At 47.8% G+C, this 12197-nt stretch overlaps 1 pseudogene; it reads left to right on the top strand.

Moving 5' to 3' along the window:
- LOC117355016 overlaps positions 1–12197 on the top strand; it is a 36126-nt pseudogene that overhangs the window by 7321 nt on the left and 16608 nt on the right.

Here is a 12197-nt window from a genome sequence, read left to right as displayed (position 1 = left end):
GGGGGGGGGGAGGGGAGAAGGGAAGCCGGCGCGCACATGTTGAGAGCCCTGAAGCAAGCGTTCGCTACGGGCTAATGCGGGAGACAAGCATTTGTTCTTCTTCCTGCCGGGTCCTGCCTACTTTCTGTTTCCGCGAAGGCAGGACCCGGCAGCATTTCCCCTAATAGGTCGATCGCGATCTTGGGCTGATCAGCCTTCCTCTTCCCGATGGCAGAATTGACGTCAGGGAGAGGAATGCTGGTTGGCCGAAGCAGGGAGAGCTTGGGGCCTGTTATTGGTGGCGTTTGGGTCCTGGTCCCCGATGGCAATGGCAGTGGCAGTGGCTTGGGGGAGGGCAGGGAGAAAGAAAGAAAAAGGGCAGGCAGGGAGACAGAAGGAAAGAAGAGAAACAGAAAAAAATGAAAGGGAGGCAGAGAGAAAGAAAGGGCAGGGAAGAGGAAGGAAAAGTTGGGGGAAGAAATGAGGTCTGGAGGAGAAGAAGCATACAGGCTAAAAGAAGGGAAGAAAGATTGTATGCACAGTCAGAAGAAGAAAGTGCAACCAGAGACTCATGAAATCACCAGACAAGGTAGGGAAAATGATTTTATTTTAAATTTAGTGATCAAAATGTGTCTGAATTTATATCTGCTGTCTATATTTTACACTAAGGTCCCCTTTTACTAAACAGCAATAGAGGTTTTTAGCGCAGGGAGCCTAGGAGTGTCGAGAGCAGCGCTGGGCATTCAGCGCAGCTCCCTGCACTAAAAACTGCTAACGTGGTTTAGTAAAAAGGGAGGGAGTATATTTGTCTATTTTTGTATGGTTGTTACTGAAGTGATAGTGCATAGAGTCATCTGCTTTGACCTCTTTGAAAACCCTGGAATAGGAATGATGATTAACATTTTCTATGCGTACAGTGTGCGTTGTGTTTTTTTAAAATTTTATTGTTGGTAGATCATTGTGACTTGGTCATTTAAAAAGTAGCTCGCAAGCCCAAAAAGTGTGGGCACCCCTGCGTTGGACAATGTAAATAATTTATTTTCCTGCTCTATTTTATCGATGCCTTTCAGCATTTTGAACGTCTCGATCATGTCCCCTCGCAGCCTCCTCTTCTCAAGGGAGAACAGTCCCAGTTTCTTGAGTCGTTCCTCATATTCCAAGTTCTCCATACCTCTTATTAACTTCGTTGCTCGTCTCTGCACCCTCTCCAACAGTTTTATATCCTTCTTTAGGTTGGGAGACCAATGTTGGACACAGTATTCCAAGTGTGGTCTGACCATTGCTCTATAAAGCGGCATTATGACTTTCTCCGATCTACTCGTGATTCCTTTCTTTATCATGCCTAACATTCTGTTTGCTTTCTTTGCCGCTACCGCGCATTGTGCCAACGGCTTCAGGGTCCTATCTATCAGTACACCCAGGTCCTTTTCTTGTTCGCTCTTACCCAGAGTTGCGCCTGACATTCTATACTCGTGTTCCTTATTCTTACTACCTAAATGCATTACTTTGCATTTCTCCACGTTGAACTTCATCTGCCATTGCTCTGCCCATTTCTCTAACTGATACAAGTCGCTCTGGAGTTCCTCGCTATCCTCCTGCGATCTGATTGCCCGGCATAGCTTTGTGTCGTCTGCAAACTTAATGATCTCACTGGATATTCCGTCTTCCAGGTCATTGATATAAATATTAAATAGGATCGGCCCAAGCACTGAGCCCTAGGGCACACCACTAGTCACTTTCTCCCAGTCTGAGAACTTCCCATTTATGCCCACTCTCTGCTTTCTGTTTTCCAACCATTTGCCTATCCACCTTTGTATATCTCCCTCTATTCCATGGCTTTGTAGTTTCCTGAGAAGCCTTTCATGCGGAACTTTGTCGAATGCTTTCTGGAAGTCCAAATATATTATGTCCACCGGCATTCCACTATCAATTTGCTTGTTCACGGTCTCGAAAAATTGAAGTAAATTTGTTAAACATGATTTCCCTTTCCTGAACCCATGTTGACTGGGTTTCATCAAGTCGTGTGTATCTAGGTGCCGGACTATGCTATCCTTGATCAGTGCTTCAACCATCTTTCCAGAGACAGACGTAAGACTCACAGGTCTGTAGTTGCCTGGTTCCCCTCTCGATCCTTTTTTGAAAATTGGCGTGACATTCGCTATCTTCCAGTCCTCTGGTATCTGTCCAGTTCTGATTGTCAGATTGGCAAGTTTTTGCAATAGCTCTCCGATTTCAACCTTCAATTCCTTTAAAACTCTCGGGTGAATTCCATCCGGTCCAGGGGATTTGTCACTTTTAAGTTTGTCGATCTGATAGTATATCTGGTCCAACTCCACTTCAACTGTGGTGAGGCTGTCTTCTATTATTCCACTAAACACTTTCACTGCTTCTGGTATTTTAGCGGTATCCTCCTCCGTAAAGACGGACGCAAAGAAGGAATTTAGTTTGTCTGCAATTTGTTTATCTTCCTTGATGTACCCTTTTCTTCCCTGGTCGTCCAGGGGTCCCACCGCCTCTTTTGCGGGGTTTTTCCCTTTCACGTATCTAAAGAAGGGTTTGAAGTTTTTGGCTTCTTGCGCTATTTTTTCCTCATAGTCCTTTTTGGCATCCCTCACCGCCTTGTGACATTTCTTTTGATCATCTTTATGTATTTTCCATGCTTCGGTTGTTTTCATGTGTTTCCATTTTTTGAAAGAGTCCTTCTTTTCTTTTATGGCTTCCCTCACCTGTCTGGTAAGCCATGCCGGTTCTCCCTTACCTTTTGTTCTCCCCTCTTTGGAGATCCTCGGAATGTGGAGATTTTGTGCTTCTGTGATAGTATTTTTCAGTAGGGACCATGCCTGGTCTACCGTTTCAAGTTTGTCCACCTTTTTCTTGAGTCGTTGTTTCACCATGGCTCTCATGCGATCGTATTTGCCCTTTTTAAAGTTAAAGGTTTTGGTTAAGGTTTTGGCACGTTTTCTATTCCCGATGTCAAGCTTAAAGTTTATCACATTGTGATCGCTCGTCCCCAGCGGTACCGTAACTTCTACTTCTTTTGTCGGTCCCGTGAGGCCATTTAGTACCAAGTCCAGGGTGGCGTTGCCTCTTGTCGGCTCTTTTACCATTTGTTCCAGGAAGCAATCCCCTAGCACCTCCAGGAACTTGGCCTCCTTGCCGCAGTTGGAGGTTCCTAGTTTCCAGTCTATCCTCGGGAAATTGAAGTCTCCCAATATTATTACATTGCCCGTCTTGCATTCTTGTTTGATTTCCTCTATCATTTCTGAGTCAGTTTCCTCCGCCTGTCCTGGGGGACGATAGTAAAGGCCAATTTTCGTGTCTGCGCTGTTTTGGCCAGGAATCTTGACCCAGAGGGACTCTAGCTTCTCTTTCGATTCCGTCGTAGCCACTTCAACAGATTCTATTCCTTCCTGAACATATAGGGCAATACCTCCACCTTTCTGCCCTACTCGATCTCTTCTATATAGTTTGTATCCCTGTAGTACGGTGTCCCATTTGTTTTCTTCATTCCACCATGTTTCTGTTATGCCAATGATTTCCAACTTATCATGTCTTGCTATTGTCTCTAGTTCCCCCATTTTGTTTCCTAGACTTCTAGCATTCGTATACATACATTTGAGTTCTCTTCGTGTTACCTTTTTGGACTTTCTACTCTTTGCTGTCCCTACTGTTTCTTTCACGTTATCCCTAACTGCTCCAGTGTTGTCTCCCTTGTTTGCTGTGCGGTCATCCCCTCCTGTGTCTGAGTTGTCCCTTCCTGCCTTGTCTTCCTTATTTGCTGTCAGGTCGTCCCCTCCTGTGTATGAGTAGTAGCCCATGGCTCCTTCATCGGGGCATCCTGTCGTCCGTGCCATCGACTGGTGGTCGACTGTCGGCTTTCCCCTATTTGTTAGTTTAAAGCCTTCTCGATGGCCTTCTTCATGTTGCCTGCCAAAACTCTTGCTCCTTCCTTGTTGAGGTGTAGTCCATCATTTCTGTAGTACTTGCTTTTTCCCCAGAACGCCGTCCAGTTGCGCACGAAGTCAAAGCCTTCTTCTTCGCACCATCGTCTCATCCAGGCATTAATAGCTTGCAATTCCCCTTGTCTCTTTCCATCCACTCTTGGTACTGGGAGGATCTCGGAGAAGGCCACCTTCACCTCCCTGATCTTCAGCTGTCTTCCAAGTGAGCGGAGCTGGCCCTTTATCTTTTCCCTGTCATACTTCCGTCCGCTCACATCATTTGTTCCCATGTGGATGAGCACAGCAGTATCCTCTTCCCCCTGTGCTGTCTATGATCCTGGAGATCCTGTTGGCCACGTCCTTCACTCTTGCTCCAGGCAGACAGGTACCGTTCTTTCGGTTTGTAGCACAAGCCAGCTTGTGGAATGCTCTGCACTGCTCCGATGGTCATAGAATTCCTATGATCGTCAGAACAGCACAGAACATTCAGCCCACCAGCCAGCACAAAATAACCTCTTTCTTGCCAGGGCCTTCCCTCTGCCGCATCACTGATGATGTCATCAGTAATGTGGCACACAGAAGGCCCCAGCGGGAGAAGGCCATGAAGCAGCCTGTTTAGAGTGCTGCCAACGCTGCCCTGGAAGGAGGTACCGGTATATAGGGTCGCGGTCGGCAGGGTTTGGATGGGTGGGAGAGATGGGAGGATCAGCAGTGTTTTGGGGGGGAGGCTGCTCAAGGGTTCTACGGAAGGGAGGGTTAGAAGCAGGGCAAGGGTTCTGCTGCACTAGGGATGGGATGTAAGGGAGGGATAGAAAGATGCTGCAGAGGGAAGGCACAAGGGGATGAGTAAGAGGGCAGGAAAGATGCTGCACATGTGGAGGAGAGAAAGGAAAGAGGAAGAATTAGGGTGAAGGAGAGGAAGGGAGAGATGATCATGTACATGAAAAAATAAGACCTACCCCGGAAATAAGACCTAGTGTGTTTTTTGGGCCCAAAATTAATATGAGGGAAACATGGTATGACCCTACTCTGGACCTACGTATTATGTTATGTGACAGTGAATTATATACACCTAAAAGAAAAAACTCTGTCTCTCTACCCTCAGCTTTGGGAGGTCTGAAATATAGGATCTATAGACTCTTTTCTACTTTACGCCTTGCACTGTAACTTCTTCAAAAGATAATACTAAAGGTGGGAAAGAAAAAGCATCAGAGCCTCACTGTTAATGATTTAGGATCATCCATCGACTTAAAGGGAGTCACGTCATCGACAGTAAATAAAAAAATAACAAACTTCCTTAAAATTCAAAGCAAACTCCACGTGCAAGGCAACAAAAGTAAAAATAGCAAAACTTATCTGTGCTCAAGGTGTGACAAAGGTTTCAAAACAAGAATAAGGTCCCACCAAAAGCGGCCAGCATTTTGCTGCAGTTCTGCATCGGGGAATCATAAGACCAAATAATAGCAGCACTCTCTTTCTCCATTGACCCTGTTCTGGGACTGTGTATTACTTGATTCTAAATGATATACACCCAGCAAATTTTCCCCTTCATCAGTGAACTCCAGCACTGGGAGGTTGCCTGATAGATATGATGTGGAAGAGGGACTGGATAAAAAACGCAGATCTTAACTGCATGCCCTTAAAAATCTGCTCACCTCAAGGGTGAGTGGGATCTGCGAGGTCTGCGGGAGTTAAAACAAAGATCTCTGCAGACCCCACATCATGGCCACATTCATTTTAAGACCGTGTACTTTAGCTCCGTGGGATCCTTGGGGCCTCCAGGTAGAAGGGATATGGGACACTGGTGCAGAAAAGCTGGGCACCACAAAAAGGAGAACTAGGGTGAGACTCCAGTATTCAGTACCAGCAACCCCAACCATCAACAGAAAAGCCAGCAAAGGTAGACATTAAAAAGAGGATCTCATAGACCCCACAGAACTAAAAGCATATGGCCTTAAAAAGAAAGCAGTTGTGATGTGAGGTTTGCAGTGATCTTCGTTTTTTAATTCCTGTGGACCTCTCGGATCCTGTTCATTCTATGGATCCTTGTTTTAACTCCTGTGGACCTCTCAACACAAAGGATCCTATGTCATGATCACTTTCTTTTTAAGGCTGTGTGGTAGAGATCCGTGTGGGGTCTGTGGGATCCTCCTGTGAATGGTGCAACTCCTAAGGCTGAACTTTGGAAAAAGACACTTAACCCAAGTTTTGAGCACTGCTTTGTTTTTAGACTTCCCCTAATTTAACAGGCAGCTGTTTTTCAATCTGCTTAATCCGTGGTGGTCCCAGGAGGGGGAGCCCCCTAGTCTAGTGCCAGGGAAAGTTCAGAGGCTGGCCGAATAAGGCAACTGCCCTTTGGTAACCTAGATGTTATCTGCACAGATTTGTGGAGTCTTTATTAAGACTTATCAGTACAGAGCTGTGGGATGATAAACTGCAACAACTGTAGCTGTCAAAACAGGTGAGTAGATTTTTAAGGGCATGCGGTTAGACTGTGAACCTCACAGATCTTAATCGTCTCTCCAGACCAGCACAGCTCACTGATGGGCAGTGTCATGATGTGCTGGTCACAGCAAAGGGTAAGGGAGTCTCCAGCACCATCGGGCGGTTAGGGAAACCTTTGTTTCCCTGACCGTGGGTGGTAGGGGAAGCCCAGGCTTGCCTGCTGTCGACATGTGAAGCACTCACAAAAGGGAATCCTGCTCGCTGTCACCTGAAGCCGATGAGGATTCCCTTTTGCGGTGGCCGGCATATCGCAAACACAGGCCATCAGTGAACAGTGCTAGTCTGGAGAGACTAAAAGAAAGAAAATTAGCAGGTAAGAACCTAATTTCTCCTTTTACCCAGGTCCTGTAATAACATAAGAACTGCCATACTGGGACAGACCGAAGGTCCATCAGACCCAATATCCTGTCTCCAACTGTGGCCAACCCAGGTCCCAAGCACTTAGCTAGATCCCAAGTAGCAAAACAGATGAGTGTGTTTCTGGTTTGTGTTTCAGATGCGGGTGACATTTGCGGACATCACTGTCTCTTTCTCCCAGGAGGAATGGGAGCTTTTAAATGAAGGGCAGAAAGAGCTTTACAGGGAGGTGATGAAGGAGAATTATGAGACCCTGATCTCACTGGGTAAGGGATAATTTTACATTTTTATAGCAGTATTGAGACATCATTATAAAGCCAAAGAACAAATGAAGAAAGAGGAAAAATATCACCCAGCAAAACAAAAATATATTAATGGTCAAAAACAATGTTATGTACAATCACCATCAGTGAAAAAATAGACAATTGACAGTCTGCTGTTAGGCACCTGTCAATCACGGGTAAATACGCCCTTTGTTAATACTGTTAAACTTGTTACATTTATTAAAGGACAATGTCTTCTCATGACAGTGCTTAAACTACATAAATAGTGAAAATACTTTCAATTGCAACTGTATTTATGTTCACTGATAATCACAATATAGGTTAGGACAGGAAAGAGGAGTGTCTTGGATGGCACTATACGATTTCCATATATGGGCAAAATGCTCTGCTGGAAAAGGCCCATCTATGGATGTATTACCGTTATCAGTAATTTTATTTATTTAAAAATGTATATACCATATATTACCTATACAGTTTCCATAGTATCAAGCATAAAATGTTAAACATACTTAGTTCAGTTGTTAAAAAATAACACTTTTTTTTTTTTTTTAATATCTTTATTCATTTTCAAGCTTTCATCAAGTATACAAATATCAAAACAGTAACATGGTAAACATAACATAGTTGCACCAATCTTAATGTGGGAGATTAACATATTACCTTCCAAACATAATTTCATACTGTTTTCTGATCTCAGACTTCTTTTAGGCTGATAGATCAAAACAATTCTTGAAAAACAGCAGGAGAGACTTGGTACAAAATTTGCTGAATTATGGAAATAATTTTGTATTAGTAACCAGTGCAACTGCTTCAATACTGGTGTTATATGAGTTATTCTAGAAGTACCTGTGATCAATTTAGCTGCAGAGTTCATCAACTTCTGTAATGCCCTCATTTTCATTTTTGCAGCTCCCAAATATGAGTTACAATAAATCTACCGTATTTTCACGCATATAACGCGCGCGTTATACACGATTTTACAAATCGTGCATAACCATGCGCGTTATACGCATGAGCGCGTTTTACAACTTTTTTTTTACATAGTTCCCCCCCCCCCCGACGTCCGATTCGTCCCGAAGGACCGCTTGCACCCCCACCCCGAAGGACCACTCGCACCCCCACAGCCTCCCCACCCCCCCCCATCATGGAGAAGCTCCTACCGTTGTCCTGCTGCTTCCTCTGCCGGCGGTCCCGGCCCTTCTGTGAGCCCTGCGTCTGCGCTGCTTCCTCTTCCGGCGGTCCCACCCTTTCTCTGACGTCAGAGTTACTTAGGTGGTACCTGGCTTTTTTTTTTTTTTAAATTCTTTATTCATTTTTAAAACTTTCATCAAGTATACAACGTATCATAATAAACACAATTAATCAGAGCACTTGCATATCTTATCATTATAATCTAAACATACAAATGTAACCCTCTCCCCACCCTCCCTCAAATCTCTTCATTTATAATAAGAAACCTATATTTGTATCCCTTCCCCCTCCCATTACTATTTGTTGTATGACTAATAGAAAAATGGCATTTAATCATGACAAAAAGACGTTAATGGCTCCCAAATTTTAATAAAATTATTATAATTTCCATTTTGTATCGCTATTGATCTTTCCATTCTATATATGTGGCATAATGTGGCTTAAAGAAGTTGAGAAACACTGACCTAGACCAAGGACTGTCTCCTACAATACATGTATCTACCAACAGTAGATCTAACAGGGTTATATAACGTGAAATCTTTTTTTTATTAAAGTAGTCAAAGGCAACAACAATCAAATGCAATGCGTACAGGTCACAAACACAAGCAACTGAAATGAAAGCAATGAACCCCACCACCTCCCTCCCTTCCGTCCTAGAATCTTTAAATAGAAACTTTGAATAGAAATATTGAACAAACAGAAGAAATGACAGGGAAAAGAATACGAGGCAGAGCAATTGTTCAAGAATTATTCAACAGCAATCTCAAGTACCACAGCCCCTCACATGCCCCCCCTCCCCGGAAGTAACTCAAAGAGGTAAAGCAAAGAAAGCCAACATCGCCAGCCCACCCAACAGGAGAAGCCCCAAGAGGATCAATGCAAAAGACAAGAAGTCAGGGCCCTGCCTGGACTCTGATGGGTCCTGAGAGAAACAATGCGGGACCTCATCCCCCCACCCCCGGCAGAGAGTTTCTAGACATCAAACAAACCATAGGTGAAAAAAAAACAGCAGCAAGAAAAAAAAAAAGGGGGGGGGAAATAGGACATGAGGAATGGCCAGGAGAGCTGCCGCAGCAGGAAATAAGCTTGGGGGTCGAAAATCCCCCACAGCTCCATAACATTGTTATATAAATGAGTTGTAATGATATCTCTCTTATCCCAGGACAAGCAGGCATGATATTCTCACATGTGGGTGACGTCATCTACGGAGCCCCGATGCAGAAGCATTTTCAAGCAAACTTGATTGAAGATTTAAGTTTGCTCTGCTGCTCCACGCATGCGTGCCTTCCTGCTCCACTAGGGGGCGCATCCCCTCGTGGTCTCCAGTTCAAAATTTTCCGCTGAGCCTAGAAGTCGTGTTTTTCCAGGCTCTGCCCCAACTGCCTTCTAGCACCGCGATTTTTTCTTATTTTTCTTGATTAAGTCGCTGTGCGCAAATTTTTTCTTGTTTCAACTTGTTCCTGCTTCGTTTTTGACCGACCCGGAGGCTTCCGGGTCCCCGTGGCCGCGTGGCTACTCGAGCCGCGGCCAGTTTCGATTCTATGTCCCGGCCTTTGACCGGCTTTAAAAAGTGCACCCGGTGCGAGCGGCTTCTTTCCATCACAGACCCGCATCGCCGGTGCATCCTCTGCCTGGGGGCCACTCATCCAACCGACTCCTGCCCCCAGTGTGCTACTTTCCAGAACTGGACCCTCCGCCGAAGAAAAGCCCGCATGGCGGATCTCTTCGCCGCCGACCAACTCTCTACCTCAGTCTCGAGGTCGGCCCCGGCCTTGACCTTGGCCCCGAATACTTCGGCATCGCCTCGAGACTCAAATCCGAAGTCCTCGGGACAACAGAAAGCCTCGTCTCCGGGTAAGTCCCCTCTTCAGGTCCCGTAACAGCGAAGAAGCAAGCCTCGGGGACACCGGCGACGCATGGCGGAAGTCCCATGCTTACAGCCCCGGCCAAGCCCTTCAAGCCTTCGGGCCGTGCCTCCACCACACGGGAATACTCTGATACGAGGTCGCCCCCGGTGGAGCGCACCGAGGCAGTGGACATGCCCTCAATGCTGTCCGTGCCCGTTTTCCAGGACCTACTCCGAGCGATGATCTCATCGGAGCTGTCCGCTGCAATGGCCCATCTACAACCGGCCTCGACCTCGACCCCGCATGTGCCAGACCAGCCTGAGCCTCGCGTCGAGCCACCTCGGGGAAAAGCGTACAAGCTTCGCCGCATCCCATCCTCCTCGGACTCCTCGCCGAGACACCCGAGGCGCTCTCCCTCCACAGACCACCGCGGGGCAAAACGTCATGCTAAAACGACAGAAACCTCGAACCGCCGTACCTCCAAGAAGGCCCGGGGTTCCCCCACTCTACGAGGCCGTTCACCTACACCTCGTACGGGACCGCTGAGGGTGGCGGAGCTATCACTCTCCAACCCGCGCATCCTCCTAACTCCCCCTCGGACCGGGGCTCCGATCCGAGGTTTCAGGCTTTCACCGAGGGAGTCCGGGTCGAGGTCACCGATTCGACATTGATCGGTACCCCGAACCCCGGCATCGTCTCCGAGGGGCTCCTCGAGACGTCGGAGATCCACGACCCCGGAACACTTTCACAGTGCTTCCCCGGTCTCGGAGCGTGGATCGGAGCAGGAGCCTCGATACTCGAGGGAAGCCTCCCCATCCTTCTCCACCCGACGGAGGTCTCGTTCACCGACCCCGCATGGGGCCTCGGGAACATCCCGCCCATCCTTCTCTCGCTTTGACCAGGACATGGGCCACGCTTTGGACTTGGACCTCCAGTCCGACTCCAGATACTCTAAGGAGTACCTAGCGGAGCTGGATATGTCATCACTGCCCAGAGAGTCCCTTCGCTTACCGCCTAACCCGGTACTCCAACAGGCTTTCTTCAGGAACCTGGAGACCCCCTATATGGTCACAGCAGTACCCTCCAAAATGGAGGCCAAGTACCGTACAGTACCCTTCCCGGGATTTGAAAAACCGCAGCTCTCCCACCAGTCGCTGTTAGTTGAATCCTCCTTGAAAAAGGCTCACCCCCTCCAGGGTCTCAGCGGCGGTCCCCCCAGGCCAAGAAGGCCGAACCCTAGACAAGTTCGGCAGGAGACTATATCAAAATGCGATGATGGCCTCTAGGGTGCAAAGCTACACTTTCACCTTCACATCCTACCTCAAACACCTCATTGGACTACTGAGAGCCTTTGAGACTGACTTACCGGCCTCCCGCCAAGGAGCGTTTAGCCTGCTTTCAGAGCCCTCTCCAACCTACGCCTCCATCTATTCCACGCGGCCTACGATGGCTTCGAACTCTCCTCCAGAGAGGCAGCCTTTGCTATCGCCATGCGCCGCCTAGCTTGGCTGCGCCTGGTCGACATGGACCCTAACTTACAGGACCGGTTGGCTAACCTCCCCTGCGTGGGTAAAGAACTGTTCGATGACACTATCGAGGCGGCTACAAAACGCCTCTCCGAACACGAACGCTCGTTTGCCTCCCTCGTGCGGCAAAAGCCTAAACCGCCCGCGTCCAGGCTGTTCAGGGTCCCTCCGCGCCGCTACCCACAAAAATCCACTCCTGCCTTCTCGCGGCCTCCGCCCAGGCGTCCGCAAGCCCACCATTGGGCTCTGCCCAAGTCCCAACCGCCTGCAACTACCAAACCATCCCCGTCCTTTTGACGGGATACGCGGAAGGGGGCGGGCCCCCTCCGCCATAGTCCCAGGCCTCCTTCCCATCGGGGGTCGCCTCAAAGTCTTTTACCCTCGCTGGGAACAAGTCACGTCGGACGCATGGGTCCTTGGCGTGATCTCATCAGGATACTCTCAACTTTCGGGCCATTCCTCCAGACAACCCCCCAAGGAACTGCCCTCCCAACCGGACGAAGCTACCCCTACTCCTCTCCGAAGCTTGAGATCTGCTTCACCTCAGAGCAGTGGAGGAGGTTCCCC

The sequence above is a fragment of the Geotrypetes seraphini genome, chromosome 2, assembly GCF_902459505.1.
Source record: "Geotrypetes seraphini chromosome 2, aGeoSer1.1, whole genome shotgun sequence".
Classification (NCBI taxonomy): domain Eukaryota; kingdom Metazoa; phylum Chordata; class Amphibia; order Gymnophiona; family Dermophiidae; genus Geotrypetes; species Geotrypetes seraphini.
This window is presented reverse-complemented; position numbering and strand designations above follow the sequence as displayed.